The sequence below is a fragment of the Mytilus californianus genome, unplaced genomic scaffold (genome assembly GCF_021869535.1).
Source record: "Mytilus californianus isolate M0D057914Y unplaced genomic scaffold, xbMytCali1.0.p SCAF_7, whole genome shotgun sequence".
Taxonomy (NCBI): domain Eukaryota; kingdom Metazoa; phylum Mollusca; class Bivalvia; order Mytilida; family Mytilidae; genus Mytilus; species Mytilus californianus.
In genome coordinates, this window is record NW_026262723.1 from 73,015,918 (window position 1) to 73,042,168 (window position 26,251).

A 26,251-nucleotide genomic window follows, 5' to 3' on the forward strand; every position below is an offset into this window, starting at 1 on the left:
TAACAATAAAGTGTATATAATATTGCCTTTTCAATATCACACACTGTATCAACCCTCAACCAATATAATCCCTCGAGCAGAGCTCTTGGGATTATATTGGTGTCTCGGGGTTGATACGGGTGTGATATTGAAAAAGCCATATGATATTCTCTATTTATAACATACTTAAACGTATCAAACTCCCCGGCAGTTCCAGCTCCGATCCGCATACTACTCTACACTGATGGAGTAAGGGAAAACAGTTCCGGAACGGAAACGATCACTGTACGGAGTTTGAAAACGTATATCCTAATTACAAGAATTCTAAAATAAACAATTAAAAATGCATGAACTCCATTGTATGGGGTTAAATTAAGTTCACATTAATACGGATTCAATGAGGTAGAATTTTTCACTTGCAAGTGAAATATTCATCAGGGATGTTTCTTAGCTTATTTTGACAAAATTGAAACAAATTGGCTGCTAAAAGCGAATTATTATTTCACTAATTCACTTTCATTAATGATTGAACAAAAACATTCATATTTTTTTTTTTTATATCTCGTTGCTAATGCCCTTTTAATTAAGTATTAAGTATGTATAAAAAATCAATTTTTTTATAGCTAAGTGTTGTTTTCAGTATCAACGTCGGAGGTAATAAATGTAAAGTAAAAATATATATTTCCGCTATCCTTGGTGTGAAAATCGTTCAGTAATGTCAAAGTGAGAATGCCCACGTTTTTTTTTAAATTACAACTGTCACTAAATATATTTGGTAAATTGGTCAAATCAAGTCGTCCGTAAACATATTTAAGTATAAAAATGACGTTCTGGTCTGTCTGCATGAGGAGAAAGCTTATGATTATAAAAAATACTGATAATTTGATTTCCTTTGTGAAAGGACTGACAAAGAGGGGGTTGAGCGCTTACAAACATGTTTCACCTCGCCACATAATTTATGTGCCTGTTCCAAGTCAGGAGTCTGTAGTTCAGTGGTTGTCGTTGGTTCATGTCTGTCATATTTGTCTTGTTACAAATTAGGCTGTTAGTTTTCTCGTTTGAATTGTTTCACATTTTCATCAGGTCATGAGTCTGTAATTGAGTGTTCTTTTCGAAGTTTCCCTTTAATTGTGTTGTAGCAATGAGAATGGAAACGGGGAATGTTTCAAAGAGAGAACAATCTGACCAAAGTAGTTTGTTCTTCTGTTGTTCTATTGCATCACTGTATCAGGTTAGTGGAGAGTTGAGCATCAGCTTACATGTTTAATACTGGGTGCCTGTCCCAAGTCAGGAGCCTGTAATTCACTGGCTGTCGTTTGTTGCTGTAAATTATATTTGTTATTTTGTTTATTGTTTTGTACATAAATCAAAACGTGAGTTTTCTCGTTTGAATTGTTTTATATTTTTCATTTCGGGGCGTTTTATAGCTTGCTATGCGTCATGGGTTTTTGTTCATCGTAGAAGGCCCTACGATGACACATAGTTGGTAACTTCTACGTCTGGTAGAGAATTATCTCATTGTCAATCATACCACATCTTTTCATTCAAATACCTATAATTTCTACTTAAGAAACGATCTAGATGAAGACGTTTTAAAAACTACTGAACTTAAACTGATACCGAGCACTAAAAGTATCCAGTATGTATAGACTGCCTTAATAACACAAAAAACTATTTTGTTTATTCGCACACAGTAAACGTTGAAGTACACCCGTACGCATATTTCTGTTATTCTGATTAGATCTTTTAAACCCGTTAAGAATTTGTTATCAATATTTTGAAAGTTTTGTCTAAAAAGAGGAATCAGAAATATTCGAAAAAAACTCTCTGGAGTTCTTGTATAAGCCACGTCCCACTGAAGGCCAGTTAGTCTCCTTTGACAGTTAAGATTTCTCTACTCTATATACTACACTTAACACATAACATTATCCCACAAAACTTTTCTTATTTAATAAAATTGTCTATCCACAAATCTGGGTATTACTATAACGTTTGTAGTCAGAAACAATCTTACAAAAAATTACTCTTATTGGACATTCAAAGAAACGATTTAATCCGTCTAGTTTTACTTGATTATATTTATATTTGCGTGATTAGTATTCCGATGGGGACTAACTGTGTCCTTTTTTTTTTGTTGTAGATTTATTTTTTTACTTTTACGAACCACAATTGTTTACGAAACTCCAGTAACGATATACCACCTGATAAATGAATTCAAAAATGACTACCGATATTTAAATCTACATGTATATATTCTCTATAAACAACCCCGATTTTTCTTAAAATACAAATGAAATATACCCACCACTACTCACTCTTATTAAAACCAACGTTAATAAAGATTGTTGTCGGTATTTAGACCTTGATATTAGAACTTCTCATGGAAATATTCATACTGACAAAATATATTAGAACTTCTCATGGAAATATTCATACTGACAATATACATAAGAACTTCTTATGGAAATATTCATACTGACAATATATATTAGAAATTCTCATGGACATATTCATACTGACAAAATATATGACAAATAACACTCTTCTTTCCCCATGGTTAAATTTTCTTTACATGATTGCGATGTTCTGTTGGCTCTTTCTTGTGATGTTAACATTTCTTAGTTGACTTGGTATCGACGTGTTCGTAGTGCCATAGTTCATTAATAAACGCATTTTACAGCAAGGAAAAGACAGAGCGTGGCACTCCCCTTCATTATCACATCCCATTCGGACGAGGATGAGTATCTATACATCCCGCACAAATGTTCAGTTCAATTTAGTGATAGACTCGATGGTATCTTGTATAGACACCTATTACTGAATACCGTATATGTTGATCTCGTCTTGTTTGTGTGTCGTTTGTTTGCTGTCTCATCAACGCATCCTCCATCTCCTTCTTTTATTAATAAAATAAAACTGTGCATAGTGTAAACAGTGTTTCTCTTCGACTTTCTTCACTTGGATCAAATGAACACAAACATTACTGAAAATTAATCAAACAAACATAAGTCAAATGAATAAATGAAACAATAAGCAACAAACCAGAATAGCCAAACAGTTTATGATGAAATTTGCCTGAAAATGTACGAAAATAATGAGTGATAAATAAGTCAATGATCAATAACAAAGTGCATCGATCACTGATTCGTATCCTGCTCTTGCTTTTCGAATGAAAGGAAATACAAACCAAACAATGTGGATGCAGACAATAGAAAGTGGAAAAAACGCGGTCTAGCTTATATACGTAATACTAAACTGGGAAATCCAATATCAAGAAGCAATGCAACAACATTTGTTACGAACAGACAGAGTTTAACACCTACCCCGTGTCAGCGGGGATACTAACTATTTCAATTAAGTCTGCACTAAAGTACTAACGGTGAAAAATTACATAATACATTTGTTAATTGAAAATGTCTATCACAATTCTTTTGAAAACATGTCAAAGCATGGAGCATAACTGACGGATTGATAATACAGTCATCTACCAGTCGCGTTGACCCAGTGGTACCTACCTTAAAAGATTTAGGTCAAATTCACAAAACACACTGAGGCATGAAATATTAACAAGAATACCTAGGTACACTAGAAACGTATGTAACTATTTTTGGCGAAAATCACACATGTTCGATCTGCAATAAACTATCCTTCGTGTACGCCCGAAGTCAAACTTATGGAAACTTAATTATATGAGTAACACGAGAGGCAAAATATGCATGGTACATAAGGACGGAAATTTCGGACTGTTAGTTCTCGAATTCCCATCTTTTTGATAACTGGAAATGGGAACAGTTTTTTGCAGGGTTTTATTTTCTTTCAACATGCATAATCTTTTCATGCATACAACAAGGTTTGATTGTATATAGTTAAACTAGGGTCTAACTTTAACAAAAGGTATGACCATATTTGAAAGATTATGGTTTTATTTTAATTGAAAAGTTTTGAAGATGAAATAAAAGATTTAGCCAGTACATGATATCATATATGAAACGAAGTAAATCAAGTTCAGTCCTACATATAATTGTGTATGCTATCATTGAAGATATCAATCTCCTTGGGAATAACCTATATTATGGAAGCACAGGTGGTTTGCATATAAATGTTATTTATCACAGCTGGATTGCATATCAATTTTTAATATTGTTTTGAATAATGCAGTTGTTGCTGTCATTAGTATGTGCTTTGATCATACAGATTACAGATTTATGCACAGTCAAAGAGGGTTTCATTTTAAATGATTCATTATTTTAAACCAGATTCTTAATAAAAATGTATTGACAATCTGCTTTATAAAAGAACGTTATTAGTTGATTCAGCAGATTTTTAAATCATTATTTTTTAATTTGTTTTTAAATTATCACTGAAAACTTAAAACACGATCGTTTAATATACATGTTGTTCAATGTTTGTCGTTTGTTGGTGTGGTTCATAGGTGTTTCTCGTTTCTCGTTTGTTATATAGATTAGACCGTTGGTTTTCCTGTTTGAATTGTTTTACACTAGTCATTTGGTGGCCCTTTATAGTTTGCTGTTCGGTGTGAGCCAAGGCTCCGTGTTGAAGGCCGTACTTTGACCTATAATTGTAAACTTTTTATACATTGTGACTTGGATGGAGAGTTGTCTTATTGGCACTCATACCACATCTTCTTATTAATATTTAGAAAACTTTACGTATTAGTAGCTCTTATTATCCGCAAAAAGTTTATCATAATAATCTTGTCTTCCACCTCTTTCTCGTCGTCGTAATTATCATTGTCATCACTACAATCAAAATCCTTATCCTCCCCCTCCTCCTAATCAGCATCACCATCATCATCATTTTGTCGTCAACCTCCTCCTCGTCCATGTCGTCTTCTTCGCCTTCGTCATCATCATCATTATCATCATCATCATCAGCAGCAGCGTCATTACCTTGTACTCTTTGAACGACTTGAACAGTATACAAATTACTGTTATGTATTATTTAGTATATATAGTTAAATAAAAAATTTAATATGTGAAATATGAAATTTTGACCAACTACACATAATATATTGACCTTTACTTTTTGCTTTGACATTATGTGTGTTTCATGGTTGTGTTCTGTCACAATCAAATATTTTAAAAACAAGGAACGTAATGAAATGTACATGACCTTGCAATACCATAATTTGACATAAAACATTATGTTGGACTTTTTGGTTTCATGTTTTGTAGTCTATCAAGTCACAGATCACTTTGAACATTTCTTAACATTTAGATAATGTTGTTTCTCCTCATCTTACATTATCCGATATATTACAGATTTGTACTCAATCTCATAAGAACTCATTCATGAATGAAAAACCTGTGACAGATTTTGATAGATCACCGACAAAGTGATGAAAGCTCCGCCTCTTCCTTCTTTAATCCATAGACCGTGAGATTATTACATAGTAAAGTTCTTTAAGGAAATAGTTTAAGAGGAACACGACAACCCTGTATATCACCCAAAATAATCGGTAAGTATCATTTTATAAAATGTTCTTACTTATATCCTATAAATACGTGTATATATATATAGTTATGTGGTTCATATTTTGTAAATAATATGTAAATATTATGACATTGTTTGACGTTTATAAATGCAATTTAAATCAATTATTAATCAGGGGCAAATTGAAGTGCACTCATCGATCTGCTATCAAATCAAAATAGATTTCTATATAAAAAAAATGCATTAGATATGTAAATATTTTCGATTACGTGGTTACCGGTAATTATATTACCTAAAGGTCAGTTATTGTCTCAGGTTTGTGACATACTTGTCATATCATCATTGTAAATGGGTCAACTATGTGAGAAGAAAAATGAATAGCTAGATTTAAAAGTTAAAAAATACCAAGTCGGGCAATTATAAATAAAAGAAAGGCTGAGAACACCACGATCAAAACAAAATATGTACAAATGACGAATAGTCCACCCGACACTACACAGAAAACTGACGATTGAGCAAATAAACTACACAATGGAAAACTATGGAATATAGAAGATATCTTGTATAGCCACTCTTAATATCGCCGATACAATGTATATTGTTTGATACAATCATAAGATATCGACTCGAAACGTGTTTATGGGGATAACCTTCATAATGTATACTCAGGTTCAAAGGTTTTGGAGTCAAAAAACATTGAAGAGCATTAAAATAATCGAGGTCTGACTAAGAAAGGCAAAATGAGCATTGATATTAAACTTCATTTAGTAAATAGTGTTATTATCTTCATTTTGTGTGGTACACAAACGTTTTTTTTCCTTCATCATTAAAGAAATTTGTTTATCTTGAATATCTGAAGATGTTTTCAAAATATACTGTAAAGTATATGAAATGTTCAAAACGCAAGTCATCAAATTATAGATTTTTATTTTGTTTGGCAAAAAATGTGTGCAGTTTGATAGATACATGTGAAAGAGTCCTATTGTCAAATGACACAATAGGTTTAATGTTATGTTATATAAAAATATAATATTTACATGTTAAACGTCATTGTTATATGTGTTTACATGTTACTTAAAAAATGTCAATGACCTTTGAAATCATATCCTGGTGTTGAATTTCCTTACATAAAAAAGTAATTATCATTAATAGGAGTAACATTAACTGGCACAATCGGTGATTTCCCATATGAGTGTCAATTAACAAATGTTGATGCAAATGCAAATATAAAGAGTTAAAAAAGGAAGAACTTCAGCAAAATCTTAACTATTTGACTTGTATATGCTTAGAAATAATATAAAGCACAACCGTCTCCCCAAAAGATATATTTCAACAGTAAATACATTTTTGTGCTTATTTATTCAAATTGTATGGCAAAATAATTTTTGGGCGACAACGCTTGTGCTCTATAGTAATTTAGCCAAAATGTTCTTAAAATTATATAATTTTTTGCAAAAATCTAAGAAGTCTTGCTTATAACTTATTTTTATGTGACAGTCAAATTGTGTCATCAAGGCTTTGCTTAAATTCACATTTTCTCAACTCCTTTCTGCGATGGTTAAAATATCTTCCAATGTTTTATTTCCGGTGAATTTGCAGGGTAAAATATGCTCCAAATTGTATCGATTTAAAATAAGCAATCAAATATTCACCTATTCGATATTTTTCTTTAATTCAAAGGTGTAAGCTTTAGTACGAACAAAAAGTTGAAAAGTTGACACCAGAATTGTAAGAAGAATATGTCTTTCAATTCTATCATGGAGAGTGACCATTTAATGTTCGGGAGGGGTAGTTTAAACATGAATAACCCGACATTGCAACTGCCAAACATTTGTAATCTTTACCAAATGCAAATATATATCCTGACCAACAAATTGTTGGAAATAGTTATGCAAGAAAAATGAAAAGTCAGCTATCAAAGATGGTCAAGCTTAATTAACATAGACATTGAAATTAGAAAGAAAATATATCTCTAAATCAGACCAAAAACGATGTCGCATCTTTCTTAAGGTTTATACTTCCAAAATAGTGACCCTGTCCATAGAATTATTGAATATAATACTTCCAAGCTCTGTCCAAACATATATAAAAATAAGGAGATGTTGCATGCTTTTAAAAAATATCCAATATACCTACAATGCTACGTGTAGAGCATAATGTTCCACATTGTATACAACTGCAATGTCAATAAGGACCAGTTATGCAATTAAAAATTCATGATCTTCGAATTAACTTATTCGATTGATGATTCATTTGTGTATCAAAGTTCGGCTGAAATGACGAAAAGACAAAAAACAGTCGACAAAACAGTACACAGAAAACGGAAGACTTGAAGCAACACAAACTCCACCAAAAACCGGGGGTGTATCAGGTGCTCCGGTAGGTTAAACAGATCTAACGGTAGAAATGAAACGGTGTTTATATGTAAGGCCCAAAACATGACTACCAGGGTAGGTGTAGAGCAATACATATAAGTGTATGTATACTAGTCCTTCATAACAAACAACCATGTTTGTCTCTGACTGTTATTGACGTCTTTACACTTAACCCAGTTTGCAGTTGGATGTGTACTGATTGATATTATAGTCTGAGATACATGATTTTTTACTACTGGTTATTGGCTTTGAACTAGTTTTCAGTATATGCGAACACTCTCACATCTGTACTTTGTGTCTTTTGTGTTTTTGTTAGTTGCTTTTGTTCTTCGTATCGTTCTGATGAATAAAGCCCTTTTCAACATATTTTTTATAGTTTGTTCTTGTGTTGTGCTGTTACACTATTGTCCCTGGTTAGGGGAGGGTTGGCGCACCTGCAAATATGTTTAACCCCGACATATTCTGTATGTGCCTGTCCAAAGTCAGGAGCCTGTAATTCAGTGTTTGTAGTTTGTTGCTGCATTTCATATTTATGTTTCGTTGTTGTATTGTACATAAATCAGATCGTTGTTTTTTTTCGTTTGAACTGTTACCAAATTTGTCATTTCGGGGCTTTTTAAAGCTTCTTGTGCGGTATGGGTTTTGCTAATTGTTAAATACCGTACGGTAATCTAGAGTTGCTAACCTTCTACGTCATTTGGTCTCTGGTGGAGATTTGTCTCATTGGTAATCATACCACATCTTCTTATTTCTATAATAACCACCAGTTTTGTGCTTTTGAACACACTTTAGCATCTGCTGTCAACCCTTAAATGAAAAATTCTTAAATAAATTAACGCAGTACCTTACTAAAAGAAAATCTAAGTTCTTTCATCAAAATTTGAAATTTCATTGCCTGTACAAGGAATAAAATAGGTGCGAAATGAACAACGCAGAAAACCCTTAAAACTTCATTCATTTGGAATTTTGTTATGTGAGTGAGAGTACGGTGATTGGTCAAAATGTATATACTGTAGTCATACCAGATTTCAGTTGTCGCTTTTCTCTTTTTATATTAAGGCAGCCAGTTCCTTTGGTCGAGCTAAACTTCTTTGTTTAATCCCCTTTTGTCTACACTGAACTTACAATTTTCAGTAAAATGTAAGAAAAGGATACCATTTTGAATATTTTTGACTGTTTTTGTTGTGAAAGAATTTGCATGTTGAATAGTTTATCTATCGAGTACGAGTGTTTCAACCTAAAAAAAATAATCAAAACAAAATAAATGATATTAATAGAGGGATAATTCGTACATAAGAAAACCATGCAAATAATTCATTATGTAAACACCTATGTGGTTTTCATACTGATAGTTTGTTCTATTCGTTGGTGGGTTCAGAGGGCATACTCCCAGCCCCCTTTGATCGGGCAAAATATGATTTGTTTGCTTAAAATCGGCCAAAAAATGTGTCGCCTTGCTACGCTCGACTTTATTTTTGGCATTTGCACAAGTAGGCCCCCTTTCCTTAAACCCTGAATAATATAGGAACACAAGTTCCAAATTCAAGCAAGAGAGCTCAATTCTTCAACCATATGTATAGTACGTGAAGCAGGAAGCTAGTATTGATAAGGTAGTTTCGTGTTCGTTTTCTGAGTTTTTTTGCATAATATAAAGTTATAGTCGCTCTTTAAGAACATAGTTTAGATTTGTGTCTGATAACAGCGTGCCTTGCAGTTTCTTATGTGTTCCATATATAATAAATAATAATAATAATAATAATATTACTTCAAGAGTATAGCCTCATTTGTTACAACTTATCTTCCTGACAATTCTCACATAATAAGTGCAAATTAACTAAGTACATAACATCTCATATCTTAATACATGTACATAAATATTCAATATTATATATTCGCAAATCCGTTAAAAGTCAACATATACACTAATTAATTAACCGGCCATAGAGAGGCATATTTGTACATACTAAGCAGATAGGAACATGTATGATTGACAACATGTTAATTAAAATATATATTCACCTACCGAACATTCAAATCTTTTCTGTGTGGTATATTTCATGGTCGTCCTCTCGATCTTCCGATTGAAGCCGACACATTATCTAGTCTAATAACTTTAAATGTGCAGATCCAGCCATTGACCCTACGAATGTCCACTGTGGACATGTATTTACCATTGACCCTACGAGTGTCCACTGTGGACCTGTATTGAGATTAAGATTCTGATTCCCCCCTTCCCCCACCCTTCCATTGTATTACGCCTAAGGTTGATATTGATACAGAAACTGAGTACATATATACAGCTATTTTTTGTTCGTTCGGTTGTTTTCATCTCTGGATTAAGGACACCTGTTTCTCAACACTGGAATAAATGATATAAAAATGTTTACGTAAAGAATCAATTAATATTTTTCTAATATGAAATGGTAAAATTGCAGATTTTCTTTATCAGTCGTCACAAACATTCGTTTTTTAATGGTGTTAATTTCAAACAGATTGATCGTGTTCTATGAACGAAGCATACATAAGACAAATAAATAACATGACATTAATTATTCAACCTCGTCCACCATTTACAAAATAATAGATTAAGACGTTTGCTTTGCGCAGAGAGTCGAATACGACAATGCACAAGCCCATGTTCTCAATCGTTTTCACATAGATTGGAGGGGAATATTTAATGAAGTTGCTTTCAAAACATTGCAGAAAGTGTTAAAGTATATAAGGCTAGGTACATTTATTTCACTGAATATGTAGTGTAAATGCATATTAGCTGTCCTTTTCTATTAATTAAAAGTGTCATTCAGAAAAAAAGTAAAAGTGAAAAAAGTGAAAATATTTTTAAAAACATACAACTATCCAACTACGTTTTCACCTTCCATGCAATAATCTATCATCAACATAATAGCCAACATAAGATGAATGGTTTTTGTTTTTGCATACTGATCTTGGTTTGCTGCTCATTCTCGCTTTTTCGATGTGCACTTTTTTCAGAGACGTCTCAAGAATTAGAATTACTAAAAAAAAACTTTACAACGGGGATACTGATATCATAAACTGGTCAAAACATTTGCTTAGGGAGAAGATATGATATCAAGTCTACTTTTCAGTTTGCACCTTGGATTTGAAAATAAAAAAAATATCATAAAGCTACAAATAACATCATTCAGATGTTTATAAGTCTGTCAGACATCGGTATTTTTGTTCTTAAATTTTGTTTTGTATTTTTGCATTAGGGCTTCACACTTCTTGGATTTAGTGCTAAACTGCTTAAAATGCCAACGATTGTCTCATTTTTGAGTTCCTATTATGAGCAAGTTTTACCCAATTGCACACGTCAGATGTCATTGCGTGTACTATATCTTTTTGGGTAAGGCTGTTCCAAAAACTATGTGCAAAATGGTAATTTTAGCTCAAATGGAAAGTTTAAAAATCTAAGAATGTTCTACACCCAGGAATAGATTACCTTACCTTGACTGTATTTGGCAAAAACTTTAGGAATTTTGGGTCCTCAATGCTCTTCAACTTCGTACTTAATTTGGCCTTTTAACTTTTTTGATTCGAGCATCACTTTAGTAGACGAAACGTGCGTCTGGCGTACAAAATTGTAAGTCTGGTAGCATAGATGCATTTTTATGTCAATTTCAACATGTTTATGACATCACAGTGCCATTACGAGTGACCTGTCTGCACTAAAAAGTCCAGATCATATTAACCTGTTCATTTATCAATAAAATTAACATAGTTTTGAAAGGCTTGAGTGCCTGTACTACTTATCATGTGCCAAATAATAGCTCTTGTCTTACCTCCTATTTATCACGAATATAGGGATATATCACAGACGCGTGAGACATGGATCCCGTTTTTTTTTTGTTTTTTTTTGTTTTTTGATTTGTTTGTTATTTATTCTTTAATATTTCAACTGTTTTACCCTTGTCCATGTGCAGCACGTAACGTTTTTTAAGGTTAAAAAGAATATATAAAATAGGGGAAAATAAAAGACATATGAAAAGTATTTAACACATACAAACAAACGGACGGGTCTATAACTCATGCGCCTTTCAGATATACAGTGATTTTTTATGAAAGAGTTTATAAGTTTTACTGTTGTAAAATCATCTCGTCGCTTATTTTTTATGGAATTCATATCAATTCGCTTATTTTCAATTCTTAACAGGGCTATATTTGTATAATGGGGATGTATTGTGATCATTATGTTTGATTAGTCCGTCTTTTCGTTCGTTTGTCTGTTCGTTCATTTATACTTGGTACCCTTAACTCCTCCAAACAATTAAATTAATTTTCTTTAAATTTCAGAAAATCTTCATTTCCTAACGGCATTTTGTACCTCTTGTTTGATTTTTTCACCATCTTTCCTTTTTGGGTTTTCCATAGGCTCCCTCTTTTTAAGATTTTACACTCGGATATGAAGTCCAAATGACCATATTTCTATACCCAAATTCAATCGTTGACTGTTTCTGGACCGAAATTTCGAGCAAGTTACTTTTGGCGTAGCAAAAGGTCGCCAATTTGCCTGCGCCATGTCTAGGCTAACTGTATAGATGATGCTTTAGAGCAAAAATAACTTATAACTATTTTGATTTGTATTGATAAATTTAATGACAAGCGTTATATTCAAAAGGTACACCATTTCTTTTAACGCTTTGCATTTTGAATTGTTTAAAAGGCAAGGTGGTTACATTGATCCGCACATTAACAGTTTAAAATATGACTGAATTCTTATACCGTTTCATTTTTAACTTGTATGATTTTTTGCACTTATTCATTATAGAAATTGTGCTACATTAGAATTTTCTTTTTGAAAAGTTGCTACATTAACATGGACAGAAGGAGATGAGGGGTTTTCGACAGCAACACACGTATGCAAATAACCATCATCGAGGGGTCAACGCACATTCTAATGCAACATCGTTTGTAACGTTCATTTTGATTGGATAACGTCACCAATTTTCATGGCATCAATTGATGCTATGAAAACGTACGCGGAAGTGCAGACGACGAATGACATTTTAAATGTATGATTTGACGTTGTTTTCTGTCAGTTTCATTAGAATGGAGATAACAATATTGTATTTTAAGCTCCGACGGCATTAATTGGTGATTTGAGGGTCGCAAATTAAGTTTACTGGTGACGCGTTAACTCGCGGTGACAGTAAACGGGTATATGCGACCATCAAATCACCAATTGATGCCGTCGGAGCTTAAAATACAATACAGTTATCTCCTAAATATTCAACAATAAAATTATAAAATTATAATCACATATAGATATATATATATATATGATATGTCGAGCCCTAACTCGTCTCAGGCTAATGAAGATGTGAATAAATTAAACAGATACTATCAAAGATCTGGGGCTCTTTTCACAAAAAATCTTACGAGTAAAAATACTCGTAAGTCATGAACATTTCAGTATAACTTACGATCAATTTTAATCGTAAGATTTTTTGTGAAAAGAGTCGCAGCAATCGACACAAAAGTATCCAAATAATAAAAAAAAACATTAAGATAAGATATATTTACATCTTAATAAATATAATTGATTGACGCCAACTATCTACTTAATGATATTCATTTATTCAATAGATACTGACATAGCTTATAACTGATTATACATAGATTATATATGATGTTATGAGACCGAAGCTATAGTTGACAATGTAGACGATATATTTGGAACACACATATATATAGTAATGTGAATCAAATCCATGTTGAAAAAAAAAATATTATTTTTCTACGACCGAATTGTTTCTATTAAATGAAAAGACAAAAATATTTTTTAGCAATTACCAAACCGTGCGCAGTCATTATAAGTATTGACGAAAATCTACTTTTTTTTAATTAAGACGAATATAGTCACACATATATATTATATATAAGCACAAGATCAGTCGGCCAAAACGGACAGCATAACTAACAGATCTACTAAATTCGTCATAAAAGTGTTGTGCTACATTATGTGTAAGCAATGTCACTAACCACGAATTCCTTGTCGTACACAATGTAAACTCATGTCCATCATTTCTTTTATCAAAAATAGTTTTACAATTATATTGCAGTTTTAATGTTTTCCATGCATGTAACATTATAATGCACTTGTTAGTAGACCGATTATGATCATTCGACATATGTAGAGGTTTCCGGTGTTCGGAGTACATTGCTATGTCCGTCTCTCAATGATGAACGTCGGATACCTAACGATCAGGGTTACAAGGAAAACCAATTAAAGATTACATTATGTCCGAGTTTTTTGTGACTAGCAAGAAGCTGACGTATCGATCATTACATGGCAAAGCAAAAATATTATCTAATAAATCGACATAAGACATCATTTTAATGGCTATGTAATAAATTCGTCTAGTCGACAAATGTGTTTGTGCAGATAAAAAAAAGACTTAACCAAAAACAATGCGGTTTGATGAAATCCAAACATATTAGTCAGAAAACGAGTTGTAATTCTGCTTTGTAATATCTTTGGAAAAAATTTAGATGTAGACAGACCATCATTTTAAACTCCGATCACGATTTGTAAACTTTGAATTGCATAATTATGTTAATACGATAAAAAAAATGCAGTAGTGACCTTCAGGACATTTTCCAATTACTGTAATTAGTATTTTGCATACAAAGAAAACCCCTACGGCAAAAAATATGGCAATTTGTGCCATCCAAATTGTGTATTTCTTTTAGGATGGGAGGTCGGAATTTAAAGAAAATGCAAATCAAAAAAGAAACCGTGAGCAGTTCACCTTAAAGGAGAAACTGGTTTCAGTTCCACTCTTCCTAATGTGAATTATAAGATAGAAGTTACTTTTATAAATTTTGACTTGGATGGAGAGTTGTCTCATTGGCAATCATACCACATCTTCTTATATCTATTGAAAACAACCCAAAGTATTTTTAGGGGTACAGATGCAATCTGTATCATGTATACCTCTAGCATAAAATTGAAAGGTACTGCCACACGACAAAAGATGGGCTGCTAGTTTTACTTTAAGCTGTTTGGACATTGCCCTTATTTATAGTTTTTTTTTAAAGGACGGTCCACATATTTTATAATAATTATGTCATAACCTTAGATATACTTTTTGTGGAACCGATGTCATGTGTGATTGATGTTTTCCCTTGATAAGAATCTATACATAAAAATAATAAGTGAAATATCACCCTAACACCCTCACGTCGGTGAAAAGTGACACCTTTAGAAGAATGATCCATTTCGGACAACTACTTGACAAGTAATTGTCTGCTTAATATTCAGTTATTGTTCTTTACTATCTGTCAAATGTTATTCAAATTCATCCATCAAAGAACATATCGCTTCGGGTTATAGAACAGCTTATAACTATCAATAACCCATGTTGTGTACTTTATCAAAACTAAACTTATAAACTTGGAAAATCTAAAGGAAATGACCTTTCGTTTGAAGATAATTCACAATATGATAGATTAGCTGTTCTTTTTTTTAATTACTCAGAAATGAGCCTGGTACGATGATCATTGACTTCATATGATAAAGTAGAGCAAAAATCTTAAATAGTTTTGTATATATTTCTCTTTTTTTACAACATTTCCACTAAAATGATTCAGCATTTAAAATCTTGAGACATGTTTCAGACTTAAAATTTAAAAGGTAAAAGATAACTGTCTTCAACAGCAACAAACGACAACCACTGAATGACAGGCTCCTGACTTGGGACAGGCCATACAGAACGTGGCGGGGTTAAACATGTTAGCGGGAGCCCAACCCTCCCCTAACATGGGACAGTGGTGTAACAGTACAACATATGAACAAACTATAAAATCAGATGAAAAGGGCTTAACTCATCAGAACGATACAAATCAAAAACAAGTAACAAAAACACAGAGTGGACGTGCGTGGTACTTATACATCCCCACAACAAAAAGACACTAAGTACAAATCTGAGAATACTCGCAGTTACTGATATGCTTATGTAATGTTTGTGAAATTGTTCGTATAATATAAATTGTAAAATCTTCATATATATGGAGAAAACAAAGATAATCAATCAATCAATCAATCAATCAACCAATCAATCAATTAATCACTATAATTATTCAGCATTTAAAATCCTGAGACTTGTTTCAGACTAAAAATTTAAAAAGGTAAAACATAACTGTCTTCGGACTCTAAGCTTTCTTTTAAATGGTTAAATGATACTTGAGAATGTTAACAAAAGACAATAGTAGTCTATTAACATTTCGTATCCCTAAAATATAAACATATGATGTCCATAAAATTGAGAATGGAAATGGGGAATTTAGTCAAAGAGACAACAACCCGACCATAGAAGAGACAACAGCAGAAGGACACCAACAGGTCTTCAATGCAGCGAGAAATTCAAGCACCCGGAGGCGTCCTTCAGCTGGCCCCTAAACAAATATATATACTAGTTCAGTGATAATGAACGCCATACTAAACTCCAAATTGTACACAAGAAACTAAAATTAAAAATAATACAAGACTAACAAAGGCTAGAGGCTCCTGACTTGGGACAGGCGCAAAAATGCGGCGGGGTTAAACATGTTTATGAGATCTCAACCCTCCCCCTATACCTCTAGCCAATGTAGAAAAGTAAACGCATAACAATACGCACATTAAAATTCAGTTCAAGAGAAGTCCGAGTCTGATGTCAGAAGATGTAACCAAAGAAAATAAACAAAATGACAATAATACATAAATAACAACAGATGACTATATTGTCAAAAATCGATTGCTATTTTGGGATGGGAAGTAATACCCTCCCCCAAACTCAACAGTGATTGATATACAGGAGGTATTTCTGACAGATATTTTAAGGTCAACCATATCCTAGGAAATGATATATACTATATCACAAGACTTAAAATTGCTGAAAATTAAGTAATTTTACCACCCTTAATTTCGCTGATTTTCCGGGTGCGGGATTTTCTCGCTGCGTTGAAGACCCATTGGTGGCTTTGTGCTGTTTTCTGCTTGGGTTGTTGTCTCTTTGACACATTCCCAGTTTCCATTAACTATTTTATATATGAATACAAAATATTTATGAAACTCACAATAATTTCATTTACGGAATTATTTCTTAAAGGGGATTAACCAAATCTCAATGAATCTTTCAATACAGAGACCAACCATATAATCAGTTAATTATTTATGGCGATTGTTTTTCGTTAAATTTTACATCTCCCAGTAAAACACCAATAAATCATCAAAACCACAATAAAAATATATATATAATATATATATATATATATAGGTATAGTTACATAAAAGCAGTTGTACGACTTTGTCTGAGTCATTCCAAAACAAAAGCGTCTTTTAACTAAAATAGACCAGACAAATTTAAACAGAAAAAAATCTATATGTGAAAATGTAATCATAGAATCAAAGATAAAAGTGTTTTTATTTGCTTTGTGTCTGCTTGCTCATTTGTTTTAATGGCATGAGGTCGAAGACAAACACAAAAAATATTTTAGAAAATCTTTTCGTTTTTATTGATGTGTCGTGGGTTGATGTCTCATTAATACATACCCCTTCTTTGGTTCATATATATATATATACTAACACTATCTTGAAGTTTCATGTTCTGTTTAAAGATAGTCTCTAAATAAAAAAATACAGTCAAATGTTTTACTGCGCTTGGCATGCGTATTTCATTGAGACAACTCTAGGTAGCCCTTATACAGAAATGCTTGGAGACTCAATAAAGCGAAAAAATCGAAGAGAGACAGACAACATGCAATTTTTCACATAATTGATATTTCCAAGGGGCATAACTTTTTGTAGAAAAGTTGATCGGTCCTGATTTTCGAACTCGTCCGAGACATTGCTAACATAAACCTCTGATATAAGTTTGATAAAAATCTGACAAGAAAAGTTCACGTGAGAGCGCTTACAACACCGGACGGACGGACGCCCACTATTTATATGTTCCCGCAACGCGTCGCGCGGGGGTCAAAAAGAAAAAAAGACAATTACCATTCACAAACAACTGAAGATTCCCAATTAAAATCCGGGGATGAGCTCATGTGTCCTGGAAGTATAGTTAATTCCTGCTTCACTAGTGACAGTCGTATAAATTTAAAGCAATAGCAAGATGTACATGTAAGAGATACGAGAAACAGAAACTTGGCAAGAGAATACTAGTAAGGCAAGGTTTCCACTAACTACATACTTTTTTTTCATTTATGATGTCATTGATACTCATATTGCACTATTATTCGTAAATTTGCTCAGTGCGTAAAAAATCATTATAATAATTTATAGACAAAATATGTATTTTTAGACATCCGGAAATAACACATTTAGCTGTGACTTCTGTTTAGTACAAAAAACTAAATTAATCAGTCATTATACCATATTGGTTAATTATGTGAAGAATGTTTCAATTCATAAACATTGAATGTAATAGACTATGTTTGTAACGAAATACAAAAAAAACACCATGAAAAACCACAAGAACATAGCAGTTCAATGATTTGTTTTGATTTTTACATATTAAAGAAGCCCTAAGGTTGACTCATATAAGTTTTCTGAAATTAGTCACATAAATATTAAAATGGAAAAACTCTTTTCGTTGTGATAATTAAAAAAAAATACTTGTGCATCAGTAAATGAAATTTCTAAATGACAAAATTTTAAAGCCTTAAAACAAAATATTGAACGAACGTTACCCTCTTCTGTTAAGCCTGGACATCTGTTTTCCTAAAACAAAATGGTAGAACAATTTTCCCCTTAACTCCTTTCACATGCACTAGGTACATTTTTAAAATTTTCTTCCGTCATCACTAAAATTTGCGGTATTACAGCTTCATATGTTTACAATAAGGTTATAACAACATTTTGCTACATTACTAAACTTGTAGCCCAAATAAGGACCAAAGAGATATCTCCAAACTGCAATTTTGAAAGATCGCGGCCAATTTCGAGTATTTATAAAAAAAAATCCTTCTAAACCAAAACCAACATTTTTTTGGAAGTAAAAGCTATGCATTTTTCAGATGAAAATGAATTCGATCCAAAATTTCACAGAAACATGGACATAACTGTATCCAAATTGTCTACACCAGCTTTGCTTATTGCTCTGAATTACATTTTGATTTAAAGAGCATTTGAGAAATTGTTGAAAAATAAATTGTATTATTCAGCATTCTTTTACCATGCAAATTCTTCTAGATTTTACTAGATTTAAGAAATAATTCCTTCATGTCATGCTCTATGCTCATTTTAACATGGGAAGGCATTATATTTGTCGGTATTTTACACTGCCGGAGCGTTAGCTCATTCATTTTAACATGGGTATAGGCATTATATTTGTCGATATCTTACACTGAGCGTTAGCGAGGTGTCAAATATGGTCAAATATAATGCCTACCCATGTTAAAATGAGCATAGAGCATGACATGAAGGAATTATTTCGATTCTAAAAGGACAAATACTGATATTTTTATAGATCGAAGCGTACGAAAATACCTTACGACGGTTTGGCTGTTCCCGTTTACTCCCGAAAAAACTTCACGTTACATTTTCATATTTGATCAGTTTAAAAACTAAAAGCAGGGTAAATATATGATATTTTGATAACAATATATAAAAACGTTTTATGTTAGCAGCTAAAATAGGTATATTTTATCAGGATGAAAATTAAGAGAATGTAAACAGTAAGTTTGTGCGCAAGTGTCAAACATATTTTGTGCTAAATTAGAACACGGCTTTGTTTACAAAGCGAAATAAGGGCATCATATTAGAATTCTAACTTTGACCCATCGAGATGAAACATATGTATAGGAGAAATTGGTCTTACCTCTTATGTCAGTCTAGTATCATAGGGACTCGGTTAGCGGGAAATAAAAATGGCTTATCTCTCTTTCACCAACTTAAACTTTTATATCTCTCTTTACTTCTAAATATCTTTTTTTTAATATGTGTCAAGTAGCTGTCTCGTTGACATAATAGTACATCCCCATATCCCTTAATATGTTCTCTTCATTCTATATAATTCATTACTTGTACCAGATACATTTAATACCATATCATAAAATGGTATTATACGTCTTTTAGGTTAATGGGAAAAACAGATTATTAGTTTTTTTGTTTTAAATTATGTAATATTAGTATATATTAGCAAGTTTATTTTTCCTAAGAGACCCAATAAGTTCAAGCTTACTAAAGCAGAATAAGGATGTCAAGTTAACTGTTATTCGGAAATTGCACAAATTTATCAGCCCTAAAATAATAGTTGCTGGTTTTAATTTTTTTTAATGAATAATCTTCATTATGAATACCGGTTTGCTGCATATTGAGGAAACTGAAACGATATGGTGTATCAATTCATGATACCAAACCATTACGTCCATTCGACACAACTCAAAGCAATGGAACAGCTCTCTATTCCTGTTCTTCATCTCCAAGTCACAGTAAGGCCTTAAACACGGAGTAAACGCTCACATCTCACTGCAAGGTCAAGACGACTCCTATATATCTCAGTATTTGAGGACGAAGACCAGTCTTAATTACAGTAGAAAATAAATATAGAACAATTATTATCTGACAAAAAGTCAGGATAGTCAAGATGATTTTGTTTATAGAATTTATAAAAGTGTTCATTTGAATTATTATTATGGAGTAATGGAATGATTTTTTTGTTAAAAATTGACTCGCAGTTTCAGATAAGAGGTGAGCATCCCATGTTTTACTGAACATTCCGTAAAGGAAGGTAGTGACTGTCAAAAGATTTCACGAAACTTGGAAAACGATAAAAATAAATTGCTGTTATGAAGTCTTTGATGAAAGTATAGCACTACCCTGCTTCTTACATCGTTTGCATGTGCAGACACTCTATGGGTTTGCATCAAATTGGATTGATTGTTGTTTGCTTAACGCCTAGTGGAAAATATTTTATACTCCATACATTCAAAGGTAGGTTTTGCTAAGTGAATGGACTGAATTTTGACTATAGAAAAATGTGGATGTGCTGGATGCAGCCAGACATTTTGCTTTTAAAAAAGTCATTTACTGGTCCATCAAAGAGGAGCATGGCACTCCTTACACGGGACATTAGAATAAACTTTTAATATATTGACCGGACGTGGCACGGTATTTATACATCCAGCACACTTAAAATATCGCATCGTATTAGATAACTAAAGTGCTCCTAAAATATAATCGAAGTACTGAAGTACTGAACATCGGATGACCGCAAGTTCTGGTGGATGGTCATAGACACTTGTCTCAGTAAAAAATCATATCTCTATATCTGAAAGTTAGGTAAAGGTACATAGATATATTTTTTTTTCTGAGACTAGTTCCTGTGTGGATGATGAATAAATGACAGGGAATTCAACCTCACCGTTATAATTATTATATTGTAGTGATATAATCATTTGTTATCAGTATACTCTGGTTTATTGTTAAATATTATATTAATATTTGTGTAACAGTTATATATATAGCAGATCATCTCTCGTGATATTCTTCCGCATGCGTTAAGATTTGTTACTGCATGATACGTGTATATATATTTCTCACGACAAAACATTTCCATATCATTTATCTATGTTCTTAAAAATTATTTTCATGAATATTTATTGATGAAATTAATATATAACAAGTGATAAGGAATGTTATTTTGCACTCGATAATATCCGCGTATTTATACGAAATACGTTCGGTTATCAGTCAAAAGCGCAAGGGACGTGTGCAGAGTTTCTGCGGCAACATAATACCGGTATGACCTCTCAAGGTCACATCCGATGTAAAAATCAATACACAAGTGAATCGTAAATTTTAACAGTATGTTCATTTGCTATGCGCGCAGTAATCCTTTTCTTTTTTTTTTGGGATTGTCCATGAAACATTATTCGGGAGATTACGATTTCCTGCAAACATATACTTATATTAATAAAGAATTAAAAAAAAATGTTAGTGTTGAACATGAAATAACGTATTTTACAGATTCAAAAATAAGGTACAATTGGTTCCACTGTATTATTATATTTGCAGAATTCAGAAAGTGTTCATCTGTACGACTTAATGAATACATTATTCAATTAATGACACTTATCTCACATTTTGATCCGTAAGAGTAATACATCTTGTAACCATAAAACACCTAAAATGGCCACAAAAATCCCCGTCGTACAAATATAACGTGTTTGATTTGAAGCCCGAATAAATCCTGGAAACTAAGTTACATTTGTAAGTTAAGTAAACATGCACAAGCTCCTATATAAATGATAACAGTAGATAAAAATGACAGAAGCGTTAATCATCTAGGTTTCAAGGTTTTTTAATGTTACAAACTACAATATTTCCGCTTCATACTTCCGAGATGCTGTTGGTTGTTTTGAAATTCCGGATATAACTGCAAGATTGCATTGATTTGACTTAATGCTGAAAGGGAAACTAACAAAATACAATTAGCGAGTATAACTCTGCTATAAAATATAAACATTAGGCGTGAATCAATATATGAAATGAATACAAATAACCTCTTATTCAAAATACTCTAACTCACTTCAAATTCCGTTCAAAAACCAATAAACATGTTATGCTTTTAAAAGGATAATCAGTTCGTACTTTTGCATCATTCTTCAGCTACATGTCGATACCTAAAATAGCAGACTGGACATGATAATTAATTTTGTAATCCGTGGGAAACGTGACAATGTCATACAATGATATTTAAAGAATTTTGTAAGAGGTTTAATCAAATTCTCTATGTATGATGCTGACCATCTTACTCTTGGAATAATACTTGTGTAAGTAGCCTGATCTTCTCCCACCCGGTAGTAACAATTATGCCCAGAGAACGTCCGTTTGGTTATGCGGGATGTATAATATACGCAACCACGTCTAGCTATTTGATTATTGCTAATTTGTTCTCGTCTTGATTATGCATGGGATATTTGCCACAGTACATTAATCAAACAACGGCTATTACATATGAGTATACTACATTGGTCATATGTTATTACAGTAGGATATATAGTAGCATTTTAGCAGCGTATATTAGTATCGTTACCATGGAAACCTTACCGTAAGTTTGTCGACCGTTACGACACGAATTCATCTGAACGACTTTTCCCATCAAATTTCGAAATAAATTCAAATAAAAAAGTACATTTTCTAAAAAAATCAATAAATTAAAGTTGTCATATTCCAGTGCAAATTCTGTGCCCTACTTAATACACGAATATTTTATTAGCAGTAAAGTCAGGTACTCAGTACGTTGTTAAATTTGATATCATTCACTTTTGCTATCATACATGACTTCGTATATTATATAGATATATTCCTAAAATATATAGCGAGAAATTTTGAACGAAAAAATAATTACAAATATACCTGCGTTAGCTTGTACGTTAAACATTAAAAGTATGTTTTGATAATGCATAAAGATATAAAAAGTACATAATTTGCAAATTATAGAGAATTATATGGTTTAATAATATGATAATTTTATAAAGGTCACAAGAATCAATTTAGCTTTGCTTCGTGACTGTCGTCGATAATAGTAGTAAGGTCAAGAATGAAGGTAATAAATGTCCTACAGAAATAACTCGCATTTTTATAGATCAAGATCTACCTGATGATCAGTAGCTCAAAACACATTTTATTTGTACTTACTTCCCATGTTTACAAGTCTGATTTTGTATAAAACAATACCTGTTGTCGAAAACAAAAAAACTTGTACAGTTTGTGCTTCATTCGGTGCACATTCCTTAACTTCGTAACTTTTTTGGCATCCTGAAAGGGGGTACATGAATAACCCCGAATAGGACGAATAACCGAAATGAATATGAATTGAAAAACCAAAACACTGTAATATAAAACAATAAGGAGATGTGGTATGTTTACCAGTGAGACAATTATATAGCAAAGACAATGGATTTGGATGTTATCGTACAGTATTCTACAATAAGCAACACATACCGTATAGAAAGCTATAGAATAAAAGGCCCCGGCATTACTAAAAGAGAGACAATATACACACAACAGCTTGAGTTATGTTGATGGATAGGCACGAGAAACAAAAACAGCAACAAAAAAGATACAAAGTACTGATCTAGGGGTACACTCGCTGATCTAGGGGTATACTTGCTGATCTAGGGGTATACTCGCAGTTATTGGAAGCTAGTTCAAAGCCCATGACAGCGAATAAATAAATCATGTCTTCCAAGACTAAACTATCAATAATACATGCCCTAAGGATTGAGCATAAGGCGATAAAAACAGTCTGCGGAAAGCGGATCTAAGGATCGACTGGGTGTAGACTAAACTATTCATAACTGTATAGTAATGTTTTCATTTATTAAAAACTAAATCAAGGGCAAAAGGAACTATCCATACTTCCATTTTAAAACATTCTTAACTAATTTATAATATATAAACCCAACAAACTGAAAAAGTCAAATAATAGCAACATATGTAATTTTTCTGCTGTTGTCTTTCTTTTATTTGCATGATATTTGTCTACCATGCATTATTTCGATGCAACAGGAGATATTTATATACCAAATAGACGTCTTATATTTAGGTGTGAAATCATTTATATCGACATACTATAGGCTTCAGGCAAACTATAATTACTTATAACTTGTATATCATCTTCTTAAATCAATAAACTGTCGCATTTATTTCTGGTTTCTGAAAGATATTTTCTATATTTAGGAAAAGGAATGATGAAATAACGATATGAATTTATTTCTGATTAAAAAATGAGTATTCTTAAGTTCATGACACATATTTAAGTGAAGGAAAGTTATTTTTAAGGGTGCGATGCTGGATGAATGGATGTACATCGGTGAAAGATATTTTTTTAATTTTTATTTCGTCGTGACATAATTTGATATCTTGTCCCTTGTTTTTTTTTCAAAAGCATGTAAGCAAACAAAAAGATGCATGCATGTACAAGCATTTTATAGTTTCATGATTAACCGTTTACAGAATTGAGACTTTTTTTCTTTTAACTTGTCAACACTGAAGTTGTTAGTTCGAATACGGCAAGGTGCGTTCGACTCCAATCTGAATTGGCTAGGATATAATCTTTTCCTGTTGAAGTTTGATAGTTCTTATTGTCCGCCATGATATATTTTCAAGTGTGCTGAATGTAGCATTAAACACCAAAAATCTATCAATCATTTTCTTTTACGAATGAAAGTAGATCTGGATCATACGTCAATGAGACAGCAACTCAACGACACAAATGACCAAAAGACATTTAGAGAGCAACATTCAGTCTTCAACATTAAAATCTTCAACATCCTGTTCTGTGTTGTTCAAATGCATAACTGAAATGAGCGTTTGTAAAATCAAGTTTGCTCTTTCTGGTAGCTGCCATGTTACGTAAAGAATATTTTTGTCGTCTGCATGCCAACTATATTAAGTGCACCTTTTGTAGAAAATAGGCAACTTGCCTTCTTAAACATCCAACATTGTACGTGGCTTATGTAAGGCAGTTGGTGAGAGAATACTACGCTCTCTCCGCACTCCAGAAAACCAAACAACAACAAGAATCCGAAGGTGACCCGTTGAATGTCTAAAATTCTGATCCTATTCAACTTGGCTTTGATTTCAAGTGGCAGTCCGAAGCAACTGGACATTAAGCAACCAAAAAAAAAACAATCAATAATATTGTTAGTTAACTTATTTCCTGTCAGTTTTTCTTGTTGGGTTTGTAACGACTTACCAAAGGAAAATTCATCTAACTGTGTATCATATATGTTTTCTTAGTTTCTTGTTCAGACTATATACTGGCCGAAATAAGCTATTTTCAATTTGTTTAACCGAAACAAACATGATAACAATCTTCAAAATCTTTGTACGTTTTACACTTGTATTATATTTGTTATAATAAAATTTTGTCTTTGGCATGTTATAGTAAAATTATGAATTGCCAAAGACAAAATTTTATTATAACATATTTATATACATGGAAAGAATATCCATGCAGAAACAGAGTAACCGACCGAGTATTGTTTTCACCTATATATAAGTCGGTTGCAACCTGCATAGCTTATAAGATAAAAATCAATATCTAAACTATTTAAGCTCCATAATTATGCCGAATTTGTCTCCTTGTCGCAGCTGCCTTCGACACAATCCTTAAAATGACCATAGGCTAGTATAGAATGTTACATCAAAATAACAATTGCGAGTTAATAAAAAGTAGAGATATATCGTACAGATATATTATATTCAACACACAGCTGTCGTAAATTAACTGTGCCACAGGGCCGTAAAACGACCTTCAATATTTTTATTATTACCATTATCATCATCATCATCATTTTGTGAAATTTATTTGTACATATTCAAGTTTGGAGCAATAATATATAAGGTTTCACACACAGTTGATATTAATTAACTGACATTTTTTTTTACCATGCAACCTGTTTCCATGTAAGTTCCGCTACTG

The 26,251-nt window shown here is 32.4% G+C and overlaps 1 protein-coding gene across 1 annotated transcript in view; it reads left to right on the top strand.

The window, feature by feature from the left end:
- The first annotated feature begins 5,283 nt into the window (after positions 1-5,283).
- The window catches only part of LOC127707560 (protein dimmed-like), a 35,334-nt gene continuing 14,366 nt past the window's right edge, over positions 5,284-26,251 (top strand). Inside the window, exon 1 of the mRNA XM_052212155.1 lies at positions 5,284-5,458. The gene's annotated coding sequence lies outside the window, so the exon portion shown is untranslated. The remainder of the gene's footprint in view (positions 5,459-26,251) is intronic.